This window comes from Salminus brasiliensis, chromosome 7 (genome assembly GCF_030463535.1).
Source record: "Salminus brasiliensis chromosome 7, fSalBra1.hap2, whole genome shotgun sequence".
In the NCBI taxonomy this organism is placed as follows: Eukaryota; Metazoa; Chordata; class Actinopteri; order Characiformes; family Bryconidae; genus Salminus; species Salminus brasiliensis.
The window spans coordinates 19,549,627-19,572,409 of NC_132884.1; the positions used below are offsets into that span (position 1 = coordinate 19,549,627).

A 22,783-nucleotide genomic window follows, 5' to 3' on the forward strand; every position below is an offset into this window, starting at 1 on the left:
AGTTTAGTAGTAGTTAGTGAACATGGATGCATGAGCAGTTTACAGTTTTATGCCCCCCACCCCCCTCTAAAAGATTAAAACATAAAAATGAACAGAACAGATGTAATTTTGACTTTAATTTTGTTTTACACTACAGGAAGTCAGCAATGATTTCAATTGACCTTTTATTAGAGACAACAAAAACGGTGTCTTTCCAGATTTTGTTTATTTTAAGGGGGGCACAGGCTTTAGATTGAAAAAAAAACTTTACAGGTTTTAGCAGCAAGATTCAGATTATTGATCATAAACTTTTCTTTTTCTTAAAGTGTTACAATATCTTTGACTTAAGATAAAGATAAGATAAGATAATCCTTTCTTAGTCCCACAGTGGGGAAATTTTCAGTGTCACAGCAGAAAGGGATAGCAAGACACTGGATGTGGATAAATAATTGACACTATATACACAATATAAATAAGAAGTAAAAAAAGCAATAACTATTATTTACAGATTATTGCAAATGTCTCTTAATTGCACATGTGGGAGGGGGGGTATTGCATAGTATTTTTACATTAAGGGATTTCTATTCCCTGAACATGTGTGTGTGTAGTTAAGTGTGTGTGTATGTGGTCCGCTGGGAGCAGTGCTGGTTGTGGAGTCTGACGGTAGCAGGAAGGAGGGACCTGCGATACCGCTCCTTCACACACTTGGGGTGAAGCAGCCTGTCACTAAAGGAGCTGCCCAGTGCTGCCAGAGTCTCATTCATGGGGTGGGAGCTGTTCTTCAGCATGGATGCCAGCTTGGCTGTCATCCTCCTGTCTCCCACCACCTGCACTGGGTCTAAGAAGCACCCCAGGACAGAGCCGGCCCTCTTTATGAGGTTATTCAGTCTCTTCTTATCTGCCGTCGAGATGCTACTGCCCCAGCAGACCACTCCATAAAAGATGGCAGATGCCACCACTGTGTCGAAGAAAGTCCTCAGGAGTGCTCCCTGAACTCCAAAGGACCTCAGTCTCCTCCGTAGATAGAGTCTGCTCTGGCCTTTCTTGAAGAGTACAGCAGTGTTGACTGACCAGTCCAGTTTGTTGTTCAGATGAACACCCAGGTATTTATAAGAGTCCACACTCTCAATGTTCATACCCTGGATGTTTACTGATGGAGGGGGGTGTCTGCTCCTGCGGAAATCCACCACCAGTTCTTTGGTCTTTCCTGCGTTTATCTGAAGGTGTTTCTGAAGACACCAGTCCACAAAGTCCTGACTGAATGAGTTCTCTGTACTCACTGTCCTCCTCATTGGTTATGAGGTCGACAATCGCTGAGTCATCGGAGAACTTCTGGAGGTGACAGGTCGGTGAGCTGGGTGAAGATGAACGGTGCCAAGACCGTTCCTTGAGGGGCTCCTGTGCTGCTGACCACCATATCAGAGACACAGTCCCGTGCCCTCACATACTGTGGTCGGTTGGTGAGGTAGTCCAGTATCCAGTTCGACAGGTGAATGTCCACTCCACAATGTCCCAGCTTGTCCTTTAGGAGCCCTGGCTGTATGGTGTTAAAAGCACTGGAGAAATCAAAGAAGGTGATCCTCACAGTGCTGCCGGGCTTCTCCAGGTGAGAAAGAAGGGTTTAAGTTTTGATGCTGGAGGTGGCAGTGATTTAGACCCGATAACGGCAAACGCTTTCACTCGGATTACATTTAAACAGCTTTTTGTGTCTCTTGTTTTTTAGGCCCAGACCTGTTGAGGAGGAGCCAGCCAGAGCTCTGCAGAATTGTTTAGCAATCTCTTCAGTGCATCTAAACCATGGACTGATGGCCAGAAGTAATCAATCCTCTGGATTCAAATCCACTAAAATGATTGAAAGAAAATGACATGAGCATCTGTACCCCATTAGTCTAAGCTCCCCAAATGTTATTTCACTATACAAGCAACAAACTGTGCTAAGTAAGGGACTGTTCTTAACGGCAGGTCAAAGAACAGCCCAACCCTATCTCCAGAAAATGCAAATGTCAGTGACAGTTATGAGTGCAAAAACAAATGTATTGGACATGTTTGGCAGTTTATTATTCAATTGTTAATTTGTCAAACCTCTTAACTGTTCAAAGAATTTGGGGGAAATACTGAGATTGTTAAGTCTGAACACACAACCAACACATCATTCAGTTAAAGTCTATCTCAGAGTCTAATCAAGCTGTTTGGATCCTAATGCTTTTGGTGACTATATATGCTAGTAGTCCTCTACAACCTCCCTCTACAAGGTTTTATGGCTATCAAGAGCTTGAATGGCACCTGTTTGATTGATAGAAAGAGTGCTCATGGCACAAAGGGAAGAAGCCAAAAGGATTAGTGGCTTTTTGCAGGTGAGAAAACCCTGATGTTGTTGCCGCCTTCTCGTTGTGTTATTTGACAGCTTTTACCCAAATGAAGTTGAAGTTAAAACAAGATTGAACATTTTAAAGGAAAATGTGTATTTAGATATGTAATGAATATATGAATTCATTTATTATTTGACTGTGGAATGACACAGTTACTAGTCATACACTATGAATGTAAATGATGTGTAACTTAATAAAAAAGAGCATCATTTCTACATGTAAACTGAGTTTATCCTGTTCTGCTGGAAGAATGTGCAGGGAGCGTGGGATGGGGGAAGTGGTAGGAAATTAAATAAGCTATTCTGGCCCACCACTGGTAATAGGAGGCTGGCACTTACGTACTTCTGGCTCAATTCGGATTATACCAGCTTCGACCAGGACTACGCGCTCCGACCATCCCATCAAAGACCATGCAGATTCTACATAACCATAAGGGCCAACAGATTTACAACAAGAGCTCGTCTTCCCCAAAACCTGCACCTTAACTCAAACAAATGACTCAAAATGTACTCAAACCCTCTGAACGTCAAAGAGTTGCATAAAATAAAATGGTCTTGATTCAGATATATACTTTGAATAACGCTCACTAATTTTTATAAGCTTAATTTCATCTTCTAGAACTTACTTTATAAGTGCAATTTTATGTTTCTACTTAATTAAAATATGTAAAAAGTTTATGTAGCTCATAAGCACCTTGAACGTTCTACAAAAGAAACTGTTAGACAAACTACTTTATCTCCCATGTGAGTGTCTCTATACAATGTGATTTCCCCCCTTGTTGTTTTATAATATTTTCTATAATGACCTTACATAAAAATAAATCAGCCACACATAAAATACACATAAAACAACACTGCAAGTTCACTCTTTTCACACCACACTTGATTGGAGCCAATATGCTAACACAACAGCATCTCCTTTTGAATTTAGATTTACTTGACAGCTTGGTGTTGGAAGTAACTGCTCACTCCAGGACAAGCCCAGATAGATGTGTTGTCAGTGCAGCAAGTATTTTCTCACAGGCGCTACTTGCATGAATCCACCAGCCAAGACGAGAACTACAATCATACGACACACCAGTAGTTCATTCCTTTAACAGAAACATCTCAGTGCAGAGAAAGCCGTGCAGACAAGACAACACACAAATTGTGTGCTATGGCATTCTGCTCTATGCCTTTAACAAACCACCAAGCTGTGCAATGAAAATGCCCTGACTTTTTTAATACTTTTTTTTAACACGATTTTGCAGCAAAGGCTCTAAAACCTTTATATATCCATATGTCTTGACATAATCTGCTTTGCACAGTGAAGATAAATAAAAAGATGAGAAAAGGAATTACGAACGGATGTTAAATTGCTGGGATTTTAATATACTACACAGACTTGGTGTTTTTTCTGGATGTGTCTAAATGATTACCTAGGTCAAATGTCATCTACATAGAAATCCAGCAATACTAGCAGCTCATCTCCCAACACAACACTGTTGCTCTTGAAACACAACTCATCACATGACTTGTATATTATACAAAATGACTTGTATATTATAATGATCTGACTGTTGTTCTACCGCGGACAGAAGGTGATTGTCTAAGGTTTTATCAAGAATGTGATTATTGCCTAAAGGTACCTGTAAAACATTCAACAGTGGAAATAAACTGCAGTTGTGGTTCGACAATTTAGAATTGTTCTTTGTAGTACGATTGAGGCTTAAATGATGCTGAAAGCATGCTCTAATTTATACTGCTTCAGCTTGCTTAGACGTTACAATGGCAGTTTTACCACTGGTACATTCATTTGACACACAATGGAAATTCAGATGAAGCATTTAAGCATTTCTTGTTATTATCAAATAAAATCAAACACATTTAAATAGATAAAACGAGCACAATTTTATAATGCAATTTTTTAATAAAGAGCCGCGTGTTTGGGGTTTACATTTGATGACATCATCGTATATAAACGAGAGGTGATAAAGGAGGGGCGCTGCGCTTGAATACTGCAATTGTGACGTCTGCAGCTCAGCGGAATGATGGAACTGGAGGAGTTCGGAGCGGAGCTCACAATACTTGCACACCAGCTCAAAGAGGCAGGTGTTTGGGGTGCGGATCTCACAGCAGGTGGAGCAGAAGGTGAGCTTCCTATAGGGGGAGCTGGAGCATCTTCTGAGGCTGAAAGACTTGGCGGAAGCTCGCTGTGCGGCCCTTCAGAAGCGTGTATGGAAGGTCTCAGCAGCCCTGGTGGTGACTGAGAGGGACCTGGAACTCTACAGGGTCCCAACAGCCGGACGTGGAAATTGAGACCATCGCTCTCAAGGTGAAGAATGCCCTGGAGCGGCTGGGAGAAGAAGGGCTGGCTGATGGAGACCCAGAGAATGACGTGAACTTCTGTAAGGACGATGGCCCCATAGAGGAGCTTAAGTGAACTTAGGCCACCTGGATTTTGTGGAGACCCAGACAGAACGTCCAGAAACCGCCACCCCTGTGAAATGGTGGAATAAACCAAAAAACCTGTTTTGCAGAGTTCAGGAAGGAAGGCTTTGCCATTGTTCCAATCAAAATAAGAGAAAGAGAGAATCGCCAGATTGAAAAGGAAATTAGGGAGAAGTTGGAAGTGAAAGAGAGATGGAAGAGGGCTCAGGAGGAAAAAGAAGAGTACATTAAATGGGTTCAGGCGAGATACGCCGAAAAGAAGCGGAGGGCCGTGGAAAGGCTGGCAGAAATGGAGGAGGCGCAGGGATGCTGCGCGTGGTTCTACCATTTAAGGGCCAGGATAGTTCGGCATGCCCAAAGGAAAGAAGCCAGCAAGGAGCAGAAGGCTGAGGAGACGCCGCAGCGAAAAGAGCGTGAAAGAGCAGAAAAGCTGGAGGACAAAAAGAGGGACTGCGAACTGATCCAGAAAGTGTGGAGATTAAAGCAAGAACATTCATGGGATCAGGCGATTCCTCAGATAGAAGCAGATTAGAAGAGGGTCTTCAACGTCCTACCAGAGCCGGGGGAGGGCATCGGTTAAACAGGCAGTGAAGTGGAGAGCAGCGAGGAAAGAAAAACATAAAATAGAAAAGAAAAAATATGAACATGAAGTTTATGATCTTTGTAGAAATGACATTTACATGCATGAATCAAACTGCATTTATAACTAATCTGATCAATAAAATAAGTAAAAAGTAGCTCTATGAAGCCTATTTGTTAAATACAAGTAGTTGATTAAATCAACACACTTACCAATGACGTAGGACATGTCCCAGAATCCTTAAAAACAGCACAACAACAATCCATCACAAGAGTTTCAGCCTATGGAGAAAATAGCATTTATATACATTTGGTTTTGAACATATCTTTTTATCTTGATGTTTTAACTTGGCATGTGGAATGTCATTTATTACAATATGTTAAAAACAAAAAGCATTACAAATGACAATTTTACATTAAAATTCATTTACATTTGAATCACGTCAACATGGTTATCAGAACTGCATATGCTAGCTATATGAACTCTATATGCTGTATGAAGAAACTGTTCTCTTCTAAAACATTTAGTTTCTGATTACAATGATGAACTGTGACCTTCTGCTGCTAAACGTGGAAATATGATGTTTTGGGAATATTCAGCTTACTTTAGCAAGAGTGTTTGTGCAGTGCATTTAATAAAACACTCCTGTGCCTCTCAAATCAGGACTAAATCTAGACTCAAAGGTGCTTTTGACTGACACAGTACCATTACCACAAACTGATGCTGTGTGGCCAAAGGTTTGTGGACGCCTGGTGCAATTTTGTTAGTTCAATTTGCATTCATTTGAGCAGATCAGACAGTTAGACAGCGCTAGCTAGCGACCTTTTAGCTATGCTTAGTGCTCCCATAAACTTACCAGAAATATCAAGCATATACATGGATTCATAAAGACAAACAAAATAAACTATCCTACAGTGTAACTGTGCAATAACAAAGTCTTCTCATATACGCTAACACTACCTCCCAGAAGCAAGATGTGTGTGTAAAATGTCTGCAAGCTGTGCTTGCACATGCGCAGTTATGTCTTAACCACCAAAAAAAATATCTAATTCAGATGAAGCAATTTTTATTTGTTAATTTTATTTATTTGTTTTTTATTTATTTGTTTTTTGTTAATTTTATTTGTTTGTTTTTGTGTTCATTTTATTATTTTTTTGTTTATTGTATTTATTTGTATTTATAAGCATTACTGCATTTACCCACTGCTGCACATTTCTACAGTAAGAAATGTCTGAAACTCATACCATGAATACATCAGGTACTGTTCAAGAATTTATGGGTGTGAATTCATAACAGTTTGACTTTTCAAAATCTTGTCTACCCAATACTAAATTGACACTTTACAAAAGTTTGCTATCCCATTACTCCACATTCCTACAGTAAGAAATGTCTGAAACTCCTACCATGAATACATCAGACACTGATGATTTTGTGGAGTGATTTGATCATTTTGTTTAGTTTATTGAATTGTAAATTTATCCATCTTTATCATTTAGCTATGAAATGATATGAGCACAAGAAAGTCTTATTATGAGTAGGTAGGAAAGTGATGTTAAAATACAGTGGATTTAACTGAAAGAAGATTATTTTATGTTTAATATCAGAGATGATCTGAATTTCCACCGTTTCAGACTGACCTTCATATATACATATATTCTCATCACTAGAGTGACACTGACTGACTGACATGGTGGTGGTTTGTTAGAGTTTGTTGTGCTGATTTGATTGGATCAGAAACAGCAGAGTGGACACAGTGTTTAAAACTGCTGTGTCTGATCCACTTGTACCACCAGCACCACACACACACACACACACACACACTCTACCACCATGTCTGCGTCACTGCAGCGGCCAGTTGGTGTCTCTATTCCTTCATGTCGACTCCCCAGCTTTGACCAACAGAAGCCTATTCTGGCCGGCATCACAGTGGAGGTTATGAGGGGACCTCGGGCCATAGTTTCAGCGTCTTACTGGTTTTCTTTCCTTTTCTCCTTTTGTTTGTTTGTTTTCACACAATGTTGATAAATACGGACTGTTGTGTGGAGAAGCCTGGAGACGTATTCCAGTAGCACTGTTCTAAATGTTCCACAAAAGCAGAGCCAGAAATACTTACTTGTTTTGATTTCCTAACATAACACACTCTAACACATTTTAGGAATGGCCAAAATGACAAAATACGCTTTGGGGCCCCCCTGTATGAGTGGTACAAGAATACTTACTCTAAAGGGTTCCCTAATTCCCACAATGCAGTCCCAGGCACTGGAAGGTAAAGGCTGCAGAGGGCTTTGGTCACCATGGCATAAAGATCTGCATTCCCAATAGCCTTCAGCATGCAGATACACCAGTGCAACGTCGTACATCTTCCTCAGCTGAACAGATAAAAGACAAGGTTATACTACCATAGTACAGATCCTTACACACAGCTACAGGGCTAGCTAGAAGGGTTCTGAGAAAGGAAAGGAAACCACACTTTATCACCACAGCAGTACAGTGGAATTTCACCTTGCCACCAATCCGTGGCAGTGAGCATACACTCACAAGTGAACAGGGCAGCAACTAGGGATGTTCCGATAAGATCCATTGACTCAGGATCAGGAACTGATCCAGGCATTTTTATTAGATCAAGTATCAGCTTCCAATCAAGTTCCAATCCTATCCATCTCTCTGTGAGCAAAACAAAACAGAGCTTTATTTTACATTATAAGTACAGAGACGTTTCCACTTAGCAGCCAAAACAAACCTTAAAGTTGGCTTCTAATTCTAACTCTCCACTCCACCATGCAGATTTAAAACGATCATCCATTTATTGAAGATAAAGAATTATTCACCAGTTACTATTTGAGGAGCCGAGGAGTATTATTAAGGACTTCACCAACCAGTGGCGGTTCTAGGGGGGTGCCGAGAGGGGCCCAGTGCCCCTCCTATAACACATTTGGACCCCCCTACAGCCCCCCTAAATTAGGCGTGTCTCTCCTCAACTCTGTGAACACACGGCGACAAAGATAAGCAAGGTAAGTAAAATGTAAAAGAAAACTGTTGAAAAATGTGGAAACTGTTAATGTAATATATACTGCTTTAGGTGTGTGTGTGTGTTCACGACCACAGATGGGTCAAATGCGGAGGATACATTTATCTGTACATTTTTTAATTAGGATAAAGAGCTCATTCACATAAACATTACAATGTGCAATATCTCCCATTCTCATGTGCAATCGAGGGTCAATGTGTGTCAATTGTTTTGACTGTTATTATTTATATTGTATATATAATCTTAAGTGTGTGTCTTGCTATCCCTATCTTTTTGCTGCTGTGACACTGTGAATTTCCCCACTGTGGGACTAATAAAGGATGATCTTATCCTGTCTTACAATGTTTTTCAGAATGTGTTGCATATCAAGTCATTTATATATACGAAGAGATGTGTTTGAGGTTCAGCCAAACTGATACTTTATTAATCCCGAAGAAAATGAAGGCAAAGCTAACGCAGCAATCCCCTCGTAGTGGTGGCTCGACACTGTTGTATTTATTTTCAAAAAGAGGAAAAATTATATTTCACACTTCTTCCAAAAAAAGAAAGACTTGTGCAGAAGGTCAGATAGAGCCAAATGAACATGATAAGACTGAATATAAAAACTGAGTCTAAACTGTAGAAATAAAAATGAAAGCTAGAAAGTAATCAACCCCTCTAACATAACCACTGGCCCTAGACTGCCCCCCCCCTTAAAATGGTCTAGAACCGCCACTGCCACCCACGCAAGCCACTGCCCAGTGGCATGAAGTATAGAAACATGAAGACCAGAACCAGCCAAGACAGCTTCTATCCCCGAGCAATTCGGCTCCTGAACAGACAGCAGCGCAGTGTATCAGTCACAAGTTCACAAGTTATCTCACCTGTCTCTTCACACCTCCACCACATACAAACACATGCTGCACCCTGCACTTTGTGGATGGGCCCTTTTCACATTTCTGGGTTCTCACTTCTGTCAGTGTTGTCGTCTCGGTTCGTCTTCCTCTGGAGATGGACTTGTTATTCAAAAAGGAGAGTCTGTAGCCACCGTCTTTAGTTGTAACAATAATATATTTTATTGCAATCGAAAGACAGTGTGGAGAGAGTCTGCCAATTCTGGGTGCCCTTCGGTCTCTCTCTCCCCGACTTAGCAATACCTTGAGTTTTTATACCTTATTTCACGCCACATTCTGTTGGAATGTTGCCATATATGGAATGTTTACATTTCATCCATAGGGAACAGCCATTAGCTCCCCCATTACCTAAGTGGTCCATGGCCACTTCTGGACAGCGTTTAACTCACTGACACGTCTGCCCAAAGGGATGTCCAAATCTAAACAGTATCTTATCTCTGTTCAATTTGTGTAGATTTGGTCAAGAAACGGGACCCCCTTTCTTTTCTACATCTGCAAAGTCAATGAATATACTACATTTGCCCCCTTTGAGCCTAATCAGAGGCTCAATAAAATAAAAGAGCATCACACACATGGTTACATGTGCTTCTAAAGACCTATTCCTTCTATGTTTGCCTTTTTTAACACTTATTTCCCAGAATGTGAGAGCGAAAACCTGCCAGGCAGCTATCTCACTTTTAATATCCCTCAATCATCCAAGACAGGAAAAACTCTCTCACGGTCCCTCTGCCCCAGGCGACCACATGCTGTACTCCAGGCCAATGTAAAAAGAAGGAATGTCTCATTGATATATATATTGAATATGGACATCTTCTAGTGTGAGTAAATACATTTTGAACCCCATTAAACCAAACATAATGTGTACTTTCAGGCTGGTCGACCCATCGGACCTTCCAATACACCTGTCCCTGCCTACCATTACTGACCCTAGTATCGAGAAAAAATCAAAACCCCTGGGGTCACGCTGTGCTTACTCACAATAAAATACATCCTCTTACAACTTATTTACAAAATAATATCAATAGATTATACATATCAAAACTACTATTTATACATGTAGTGTATTTAGAGTACAGACAGTAATAATTGACAAATTTAAATGTGGCACATTGGAGTTCATCAACAACGGTGTTCCTTGATGGTGAGTGTTCCTTGATGATGAGTCGGGATAGATGAATTTACAATGTCCTTGTTCAAAAGATCTTCAGATCTCTCGATTAGTAATATCCATCAACATCTGACCCCTTTTCTGCCTCTTGGGATCTCTGAATACCAGTCCCCCACAATGGTACTCCCCACGCTAGTCTGAAGGGAAAGATAGAAACAACAGCCAATATCTTTTCTTCAAAACATCAAATGCAGATTTCACAACAACAGTATTATACGTGTCAAACTATTACTACTCAGAAAATCATCTTTCAAGCCACCCTTTTCAGCCATACTATCATATACTTAAATCCCCTTTTACATAAGCTGTGGTAATATAACATAGGTGTTATAACTTATGATAAAAGACTTAATTCACTAAATTAAAGTCATAATCCAAGTAGATACTCAGAATGGATATTTATCCACCAAATCACCTTCTAATACTAATCCCTCATCTTCTTCTAAATCTGTCCTAGGTAATAATGGCAATTGAATTTGTTCCCCTGGCATTACAATTCCAACCCATCTTAAAATCATTGCCTCAGCAAAAGTCAATATCAGTGTGCAACAACAGAACATTACACATAGCGACAAAAGCGCAGCACCAAACAACTGAGCCAACAATGTTCCCATTGGTCCTAATCTTTCCAGCAACCATGCATTCACAGACCATCCTGCTCCTTGAGATGGGCCAAATGCCTCTCTTATCTTTTTTAGTGCCCCTATTACATTAGTCATATTATCAGAATTATCAGGAATTAAAGTATAACAAGCATCTCCTGTTAAATTAAGAGCTACACATAACCCCCCTTGCTTAGCCAGAATGTAATCAAGAGCCATATCATGCTTTAATAATGTCAATCTGTGACTCTTCTGAGTATTTGATAAATATTCAAACCCTCTAATAGTCTCATTAGCAAATCCCTGTAAGGTGTAAGTGATGTTATCAATATGGTCTGCTAGGAAGGTCACACCGTACCATGGAAATAAGCCTATTCCCCATTTTTCTCCTATACTTATCCTCCAGTGATAGGCCTCTAAATTATGAAATTGAGCCATTTCCCTTTTATGTCTATACCCAGGAATTACCTTAGCTTGGGTGTCATCAGGTGCTTCACCTTTCTCAATAGTGTATACTTCATATGGCAATTTTAATGTTGCCAAATAACAACATCCTGTCCACCCATATGGCAAAAATATATATGCCTTATCATCACAAACCCACCAAAGATCTTTAAAATTTCCTAGGGTCACATTACCTGGCAATGTTTCATGATGCACCAGCACTATTTTATTCTGGCCACGTGGTAGCCGGAACACCACTTCAAACAAACCATCCCTATTTTTATGTTTATCATCCAAATATATCATATAGCTGTCACAATCTGAAATTCCCATGAACGTTCCAGACCCACCATGAGTATTATTAGAACAAAAACAACCTTTAGCCTTTACTGCCTTTACGTCCATTGAATCAGGAACTGCTGTCTGTACATGTTCATGCTGATCAATTATGTTTACATATGGTAATTGCCTCATCCAACTACACTTCTCTCCAGGTCTAAACAAACCCACTGATGTAGCCATCCATATATCATATGCTGCCTGCTGTTTGTAGAACAGCCATGATAATGCATAATACTGACATTCTGTACTTAAAGGTTCAGGGACTGTTTCCAAAATAGAAGGCCAAGTACCTGGTGTCGGGACTTTAACCACACATGGACCACTAATTTGTTTGCTTGTTCTTACAGAATGTGTTATCTGCTGAAACCATAAATTCCTGGCTGCCCACGGGTCTGATATTTGCAACACAGATGAATCAAATCCATATGCCTTCCACTTAGCTTCTCTCTTTTTCAGTGCTCGATTCTGATCTATCACATCACCTGGAATCCAGTCTAAGTCCTGTAATACATTTGTCACCTTGGTAGAAGGTTCATGCATCATTACATCTCTACTTACTTCACTTTCTACCACTCTATCTCTAACACTCTCATCAATATTGCTCTCACCCCGTGCTATGGTTACTAACAATTTCTCAGTTTTATTTACTTCATCTTGCAGTGTTACTAATGTCATATTAGATGGCTGGGTCACTTTTGCTACTTCCATTACTGGTGTTGTTATCCCTGTACCATTCACTGCAGTTGAGCTTGCTATATTCTCACTAGCTCTATTTCCTAAAATAACACCTACAGGCGTTTTTATCATCATTGTGGTTCTTATAGGTTCTGTATTATTTATGATTATAGTAGTAACCTGACTCGTAACATTAATACTTGTGGTTGTTTCTGGAGCTACAGTTGTAACCTGCCTTGGTACAGTTTTTACCCCTGAGATGGTTACTACAGGAAATTGTTCCTGGTCCCCTTTATCTCCTATGGAGCTCTCCGTCATGCTTGAGTTTTTAATGGTAACTATCATCTTACGAGTTACATACTCCTGTTTCCACACTTTTTGCACTGGTACAAAGCTGAACTCTGGCTCAAAGTAAGTACATGTATACTCTCCTTGATCTTCCCATGTAATATTACGCATAAGAATTGAACAATCATATTTAACTCTAAACCACCTCATGTCATTGGATAGAACATACTTTCTTTGATTGTAAGGCACCATATCAACTGTAGGTCCTGCTAATACAATCTCTTCATCATGACTATTTCTCCACTCAGGGGGATCATTACCTCCAGTATTAAATCTCCCACACCTACATGGAAGAAGAACCGATCTACCTAGTTTGGCTGTAATTACCAACTGCACAGGAGTTACTGTTACTGGAATCACCTGTATAGCTAATTCTGGTGCATGTGACACATTTATGCCTTTAGTAATATTTAATGTTAATAAAGTGGAGTTTCCCACTGATACATTTAACTCAATCTTCGTACCGTTTAGGTTTGACCCTTTTTCGAACTGGTCTTGGATTTCTATTTGACTCTCTGACTTCCCCTGTAGAGGAATCAGTGCCCTCAGCACCCTTTGGTGCTTTACACTCCCCTGAAATGATTCCTGCTGTTTCTGGGACATCCCTAACCTCAATGTTCTCAAACCTTCTTTCCTGCCTCATCTCACATCCCATAAAAGAGAAAAGGAGAATCACGCCAGAGTTCATATTGTCATAAACTCTCAAGGTCCATAACAATTCACTGTAAACATACATTTTCCATCCTATTTCCATCCACTTTCAATACATCTTCCTTCTGTTCCTACATACTAAAATACCATCTTGAACCATTCTTCATATCCCCAAGGGACTCTTGGCCTACTGCCAACATAGTTTCTCAACTATCATCATAAAATAGACTATTCCGCTTAAACCAATTTAACACTCTTCACCTTCTTAAGCCCAATGGTATATTTATGTTGACATGCCTGACTCTCCCTTAGCCAGGGGTCATAGGTCAACCAGAAACATATGTGTGCAAAGCCTATCTTCACACTAGTATGTATGGTGGATAGTCCCCTTTCTCCCGCTGTGCAGAAAGGGAGAGAAATACCAGCAAAACAGAAAAACTAATTTAACCCATCAAGGCTCACTAGTTCCTCTCATAAGGTAACCCTGTGTAAGGTAACTACCAACATGAGTGATACTAGTAAAACAACATTATCATCATAATGGTCTGCACCCTGAACAATTTGCATAACAGTTCATACTGGGTCTAATAATCACTTAGGTTTAATGCATTCTCAAAGCACAACCAGCACTCCAAGCCACACACTCACTGCACTCACTGCCACAGAACATCAAGAAAATCACCACCTCCATTATAATAATCCCAAAGACAGTTGGCTAGAAGCACTATAATAGTCTATTCTTCAACACACGCCATACCAAGAACATCACTGGACCCATTTCAACACAGGAAAAACAACAACCGTAGACATCTTTTAACCCATACAAACCAACCATTCTACTATTACTATTCTCTAGTCATACTTCTTATGAACACATATTTAACAAGACTAATATTATTATTATAATATATTATCTCATATGACACCACAACCAAACTCTTAACCATGAACCATCATTCCTCCTCATAGGAAAAATCTCACTCCGCCAGGCCCCTGTGCTTCTGCATATCTTGTCATTAACACTGCATTACACATCTGGCGCTCAGCCACGCCTTAGCCATTGCAAAACACAGAATCACAAACCTACTACTAAATTCCTTTAGTAACCACTCGCCTTTATATAGTTATATGCAAACACAAAGTGTATATTTAATACACTCCTCTACTTATCTCATATTATGGCTATCATATTATATCAACATTCTACAATCAGTATTAATTTCATTTATTCCTTCTCAACTGTAACATACCAGAGACTATTCTCCTACATTGCTGACCAATACTACTCATCTCAACCATATATAAACTTTCCTTCAAATTAGACATACTACTCATATCACCTCTTCTACATGCACATATATACACACATATATATATATATATAAGTAACTTTGAATTGATTTAAATTTGTCTCTCAGATGGTAGGTTGAAATTACACTTTAAAAAAAAAAAAAACCCACTTTCCAGGATCCACACGACAATCACAGGACTTATTAACAGTATTCTTGTACTGTACATGACCTGGTGCCAATATGGGCTGTTTTGGTGGTTTATGAAATTTTACCCTTACCTATCTCCCTCTCTGTTATCCAGACAGGGCTCATTAATTTTCCTATACCTCATTCCAACCCACACATCTGAGAAACCTATTTATTTAACATTACTGTTCTATAATCATTATCACTTAACTATGTTTATGGGATCCCTTTATCTATTATTTGCCATTAAACAATAACACAAACTAGACATACAACACATAACAAACTAGACATACAACACATAACATTCACTCCTTTTTTTTTTTTTTTTTTTCCTCTCTCTATGGGCCCCCATATTTTCCTTTAAATTTACAACCTCCCACAAAGGTACACATAGTCTGAAACAATATCAAAATTAATTTAAATTGCATGTCCCCTTTAAATCTTTTCATAACCTCAATTAATCTGGCTTTTATTGCTTCTGGTGCACAGACTCAAATACAGCTCCTCCTCCCCGTAAGGAGTGACTCTCAGGCCCCATACTTTTGTCAGAAGAGACCTCCTGCAAGGCATAGGATCTCAGAAAGCCAACGAGATCGGGTATTTGACCATATGCATGTTTTTTTTTTGTTTTTTTTTTCAATAAAAGCCAACATTATGGAGAGTTTGTGAATTACTCTCCTCTTACCAAACATATCCCTTTTAACCCAGACAAAACATGACAAAGAAAGGGAGGAGGGTACCAGCCCCTCAGCCTCCACACACAGACTGACACACACACATAAATCCCTAGGCACGCGCACACACACACACACACACCCCAAGTCGACTGTTTTATGCTAACCCTTAAGTCTTCTCTTCTGTGTACTATACCCTTTTCTCTTTACTTCTGACACTTAGATAAGTACTCACCCCTCTTTTCTTTTTTCTCTTGTATTACCCTTTTTACTCTAAAAACCCCTTCTTTTCTCTTTTCTCTTGTATTACCCTTTTTACTCTAAAAACCCCTTCTTTTCTTCTCTTAAACTTCCCATATTTCTCTTTTTCTTCTATAACCCCCATATTTCTCTTCGTTTTTCCGTAACATCCCATAGTACTTGTCTTCTTCTATAACACCCCATGTTTCTTCTCTTAAAAACCCCCATATTTCTCTTATATCACCCTGTTAAGCTAACTTTCACACTGCAACCTGAACCTGCTCACGTCTTACAATCCTAAGAGAGACAAGGGCCCTAGCTCTCAAAGCCTGCGTGGCGCAAATTAACATGGCCTTATCAATGTTACTCACTGCTTTTTCAACAACACCCCTTTTGTGTTCCTCATTTTCCTTATACCTTGTCATTACTCTTGTTCCTACGTATTTTCTCATTCCTTACACCCCCGTATTGTGGTGGCACAACCCACAAACGACCCAAATTTAGAACAGAGTCTCCTCCCAAATAATGTCACAACCTCAAATTTTACAATTAACACGCCAGTGCAGCCTCACTGCACACATCTCAGCATAACGCGGAAACCCAAGCTCGAATAGTGAGAAAAGTGCTCACCGTGTATTGTTGGCTCACGAGCAAAAGTTTTCCACGTGGTACCGTCTGGTGCCGCCGGAAGTCACAGCTGGGTCCCTGTTCGGGCGCCAAAATTTGTCGTCTCGGTTCGTCTTCCTCTGGAGATGGACTTGTTATTCAAAAAGGAGAGTCTGTAGCCACCGTCTTTAGTTGTAACAATAATATATTTTATTGCAATCGAAAGACAGTGTGGAGAGAGTCTGCCAATTCTGGGTGCCCTTCGGTCTCTCTCTCCCCGACTTAGCAATACCTTGAGTTTTTATACCTTATTTCACGCCACATTCTGTTGGAATGTTGCCATATATGGAATGTTTACATTTCATCCATAGGGAACAGCCATTAGCTCCCCCATTACCTAAGTGGTCCATGGCCACTTCTGGACAGCGTTTAACTCACTGACACGTCTGCCCAAAGGGATGTCCAAATCTAAACAGTATCTTATCTCTGTTCAATTTGTGTAGATTTGGTCAAGAAACGGGACCCCCTTTCTTTTCTACATCTGCAAAGTCAATGAATATACTACAGTGTCTATCAGCAAATACCTGCTAACAGACATTAACAGAAGTGAGTGAGCAGTTAAAATAACTGCTACACCAGTTAAGATCAAAAAAGAAGCTCATAAAGCCAACTCAAGCATCATAATAAGAGTAAAAAATAGATATTTCTTATCACATCAATTACATCTTTACCATCTGATACAGTGTCTTAGGCTCCTAAGTGTTAGCGAAAGCTCTATAGCAGGGGTGTCAAACTCATTTTCACAGAGGGCCACATCACCATAATGGTTGCCCTCAAAGGGCCAGATGTAACTGTAAGACAGTATAAATGTAACTAAATGCAACCAAATGTAATGTAGAATAAATATTAGTACTCCTTAATGTTAAATAACTCTGAATTTATTACTTATTCAACTTATAAATATTTGAATAGATGAAAAATATGTTTGCTTGTTACTCTGTTAACATAACATAAATCCTGTTAATTTGTCAGGTTAAGAAACTCGTATTACTCCATCAATCAACGATCAAACTATCCAAGTGAATAAAGAAAAATATTATCAAACACAAGTTATGACATTAACTAACTCAAAACTTTGTCACAATTGAAAGGGGCAGAATAACAATACAACCAACAACTATGAGCTGCTAAGAACATGTGTAACAGATATGGCATTTTACAAAACACAAATGGCTGCACACACCCTTGCAGAGGTCATACATACACTTAATGACAGACACAAATGAGGCTGACAAACAGGAAAGTGGGCAAGATTGTCCTGCTTCACCTGGCACATCCATAGATCAAGTTTACGCTGGAAAGCGGTGATCATGTCGGACATCTGCGTGATGACTTGTTTGCGTCCCTGAAGCTTCTGATTCAGTTGGGCAAGATGTTCGGTAATGTCGCACAACACCGCAAAGTCACACAGGCAGTTTGGAACTGATAGATTGGACATGGGTTTTCCTTTACCCTGCATGAAAAGAGCAATGCCTTCCCTAAGCTCAAAAAATCATTTGTGGACTTTGCCCCTACTCAGCCACCGCACCTCCGTATGGTACGGCACGTCTCCGTGCTCCGAGCCCATCTCCTGCAAGAACAGCTGGACTGACGGTGATTCAGGCCACGTGCCCGAATGAAGTTCACTGTCTTCATGACAGTGGTTACTATATCATCCATCCCCAGCACCTTCCCACACAAAGCCTCTTGATGGATAATGCAATGATAAGTTATAAGGTGCGCGTGACAGTTACTCTTCTGCATTTTCTCTTTCATTAGTCCAACCAAGCCCAATTTTCCTCCACACATTGCAGGTGCGCCGTCTGTGGTTAATCCAACCAAATTTTCCCAGGGCAATGCATTTTTACTTAAGGACTTCTGCACCGCATCGAAAATGTCCCATCCCGTTGTGGTCCCATGCATGGCAGCTATATCCAACAGCTCCTCAGTGACAGAGAGGTCCGACTTCACGCCTCTAATGAAAATGGATAGCTGCGCTGTATCCGTGCTATCTGTGCTTTCATCAAGCGCTAATGAAAAGGTTTGGTAGTTGCGCCTCTCTGCGGCCAGCTGTGTTGCCAGGTTTCCTGCGAGTTCCTTAATTCGCTCCGCGATGGTGTTTCTTGATAAACTGACATTTTTAAATGTCTGTATCTGGTCGGGACACACCTGCTCACAGACCTGCTTCAAAAATGCACCCTCTGAAAAAGACTTAGACGCGCGAGCGATTTCTTCAGCTACAATAAAGCTAGCTTTCACTGCTGCGTCGTTTTGGGCCGTAGCTCTTGTGAACATATTCTGCTGCGATCGCAATTTGCCTTTTAATTCTTGTACAATTTGTTGCTTTTTTGAAGGCTAACTTTGGCATACTTAGCTCCGTGTTTGGGATCAAAGTGCCGACGTAAATTGTACTCCTTGACAACTGCCACCATCTCATAACACAAAAGACATACCGTTTTTTCTCCTTGAAGCACAAACATGTATTCGCTTCCCATCCCTCTTGAAACGGTCTTCCATCGGCATCAGTTTTTCTTTTCCTGGACATTTTGGGATCATATTTGTAGCTAATTGTAGCTGTAATTCCACTTGTTGAAAAAAGCATAATCTGCATGCATTGTGGGGACATGTAGTTTAAGGTCAATGCACGCTTTAGAATTAGTCTAAAAGCATGCATTGACAATAAACTCCATTTCCCACAATTCATGCCAATTATGTTACCCGTGAAGCGACAGCATTAAGCAGATCTTTTAAGATCTTGCGGGCCACAACAAATGACACGGCGGGCCACATTTGGCCTGCGGGCCTTGAGTTTGACACGTGATCTAAGGGGAAACATTAATTACCAAAAGCTAAACTAAACAGATAAGTTTTCAGACTAGAGTTAAAGATTGAGACTGTGTCTGAGTCCCAAACATTATCTGGAAGGTTATTCCAGAGTTGGGGGGCTTTATAAGAAAAGGCTCTTCCCCTGCTGAGGTTTTCTGAATTTTGGGAACGAGTAAGCGAGTCCAGCATCCTGACATCTAAGTAATCTTGATGGTTCGTAATATGTAGTAAGGTCCCGCAGGTACTCAGGAGCGAGGCCATGTAGGGATTTATATGTTAACAGAAGAATTTTGTATTCAATGCGGAATTTAACTGGGAGCCAATGAAGTGCTGATAGAACTGGACTGATATAGTGAAATGTTCTAGTTTTAGTAAGAACCCTGGCTGCAGCATTTTGAACCAGCTGAAGTTTATTGAGGTTCCTGCTGGAACAACCTGACAAAAGTGCATTACAGTAATCTAGCCTTGAGGTAATAAAAGCGTGTGCTAGCTTTTCTGCGTCCTGTAGAGATAAGGACTTTCTTAGTTTGGCGATGTTCCTAAGCTGCATAAAGGCTGTCCTACTAATATTGGCTATATGTTGCTCAAATGATAAATATGAGTCAAATATGACGCCAAGATTTTTAGCTGCTAGACCAGGAATAATGGAAGCATCAGCCAAGTCTAACATTAAGTCTGATAGTTGATTTCTAGAGTTTTATGTCCTTCACACAGTCCTCCATTTTCTGTCATCTAAATTTATCGTCAAGTTTGGCTGATATATAGAGCTTTTTACACAATCACAATCAGAGCAGCAGATAAGCCAGTCTGATTCTGCTGATGAACTGACTAGGCATGAAAGGACAGTCGACAGGTACTCTGGAGTCTTCTTAAAAATATAGAAGATATTCAGAATGCTGAAAATGAAATAGGTAAACACTGTTTAATCAACAATGATCTCTGTCCATGACTGCACAGTGCATATGCCCTTCTAGTCTAATGCAATATAATACAGGGGCGTTAGATGCTGAGGGAAGAGACAGGGTCCAATGAGCAGTGCAGCAGGAGAGCCCAGAAACTCATGCAGCTACTCGTGTAGATGAGGAGACCGAGTTTGATTCTGTTGCTCGTCCTCAAAGATGGGATCTACAGATGTTTCTCAGTTCTCATCCACCGCCGCCCACAGAATGTTTTAGAGGTGTTCATTGTTCTGAGCCAGTATAATCTGTGCCTTCAGCAGCACATTAGCAGTTAGATACATCATGACTGGGGCAAAAGGTATGGGTCCTCTTGTGACTCTTATATGGAAAGACATAGTCAACAAAGTTGTGAAAGGTGATAAAGAGCACAATCACTGATGAGGTTAGAGAGGCAGACGTGTTTTCAGTTCAGAATGATACTACTCATGATGTTTCTATCATCTGAAGATGAAACAGATGCCATTCATGAGCGGTTGGTTGCTGTGTTGGACTGTGAAAAATCCAAAGGCAAACGCAAGTACCTCACAGAGGCATTGAAACAGACCTAAGATGTGCTCAGCATTGATACTGGCCCATGTGGGGGTACACTGCATTTCTCTCTCACACCCAAAACAAGGCATTGTAAGAGCTAGCTGCAGTTTCATTTATTCCAATTCTTACACCATGGAAAAGTAGGCCAGGTTTGGGCATTAGTGGAAGATCACAGGAAAACAAGGATTTAGTCTTTTAGATGATATTATGAGATGCACTGTGCTTAATATGACTAGAGAAACGAACAAGCTCAGGTGGAGCTTCAATGGCACAGGTGTAAATCGCATCGCTCCTTTTCTACCACCAGGGGGCGCAGTCAGACAGCTTGTCAGTCATTTGTTTCTTTCTGAACACATCGGTGATTAATCAGCTACTGATAATTTAGAAGCTGAGCTTTAAAATGACTGTAAAATTATTCTATTAGATGTTAAAACTTAAGAGAAAACAATTCTGTACATTTTACACCACACATAAATAAAACGTACAACACTGTGTTTCTTTTTATTGATAGTAAATAAATAAATTTTCAGAAATTACACAATTCAACAAGATTTCAACATAATAATAATAATATAGAATATAGATGTAAAATATCTATAGAAATGTTACTTTATAAAAATCACCATTTATATCAGAAAGCTCAGAGCATTTTGGAAAGTGTGTAACTGAAGTGTGTATAATATAACTTTAGTGTTTATCTGTTCAATCACCTGATTCAGCTCAGCAGCGAATGATGAAGCTCTTACTGAAAGGAGCAGGAGAGTCAGAGGAACACTAAACTCTTACTGGTTTTTAAGTTCACAGACGGCTCGGAGTTCAGAAACGTCCGTCTTCACCCTGAATGATTTCTCCAGTGTCTGTGGCACCGCAGCTGGGGGACAGTGGACGCACTCCAATCCACTTGGTCCAGGGACCCAAAGCAAGTCTACTGGACAACTTCAACAGCTCAGACATTTGCTTCTGTCTCAGCCCCACCCACATCAGCCCAGAGATACGACTCCTCCTGAGCTCAGACTCCAACAGTTTCTGCTCCTGATCAGACTCCATGCGCTGTAGAACATTCCTGTTCTCTTTCTTACAGTAGTCCAGAGCGCTCTCCCAGCTCATTCGGCCATCACTGACATGAATGGACGCTGATAGAGATAGAAATACAAACAGAAAAGCAGGTTTTAGACTGAAATTAGAGACTCTGATTTACTTTAGATGGGTTATATTGATTATGCTGACCTGAGAGAGTTAGAGTGTGTGTGAAGAGTGTCACTACTTACTGCTGTAGCACAGAGCAGGTCCAGTATTACTGCATGGCACCGAATACAACTTTCCTGATACTAGGTTTACACAGTCTGATGGGAAAGGCCTAGGCTGACCAACCAGTTTCTGTAAGCAGAGGGTCCTCCATCAGTCCACTCCCAGTCATCATGCAGCAGGCCGATCCAGAAGGAAGTGCAGCTGTTCATCCCTTTATCTTCACTGCTTCATTCTGGTCCTGATCTCTGATGCTCACCAGATCAGTGTAGTTCCTTCTGCAGTAATTTTGAGCTTCATACCAGGTCAGAGACTGAGTGATTAGATGACAGCTGAAGGAGAGGTCAGTCCCATCTGTGAAGGTGCAAGAGTGGACACATCAAACCATATCAACCACCTGGGATACCATAACAACCACCTGGGAGACCATAGCAACCACCTGGGAGACCATAGCAACCACCTGGGAGACCATAGCAACCACCTGGGAGACCATAGCAACTACATAGAGACTACCTCGCAACACCATAGCAACCAGCTTGCAACCACTTAGCAAAACCACAACAACCACCTGGGATATGATAACAACCACTTAGCAACACCATGGCATCCACCACATACCATATCGACCATACAGCAATGTCAAACCACCTGGAAAACCACAGCAACAACCTTAC

The 22,783-nt window shown here is 40.5% G+C and overlaps 1 pseudogene; it reads right to left on the reverse strand.

Moving 5' to 3' along the window:
* Nucleotides 1-13,867: 13,867 nt before the first annotated feature.
* LOC140559663 (general transcription factor II-I repeat domain-containing protein 2-like) lies at nt 13,868-19,043 on the reverse strand (annotated as a pseudogene).
* Nucleotides 19,044-22,783: the final 3,740 nt, after the last annotated feature.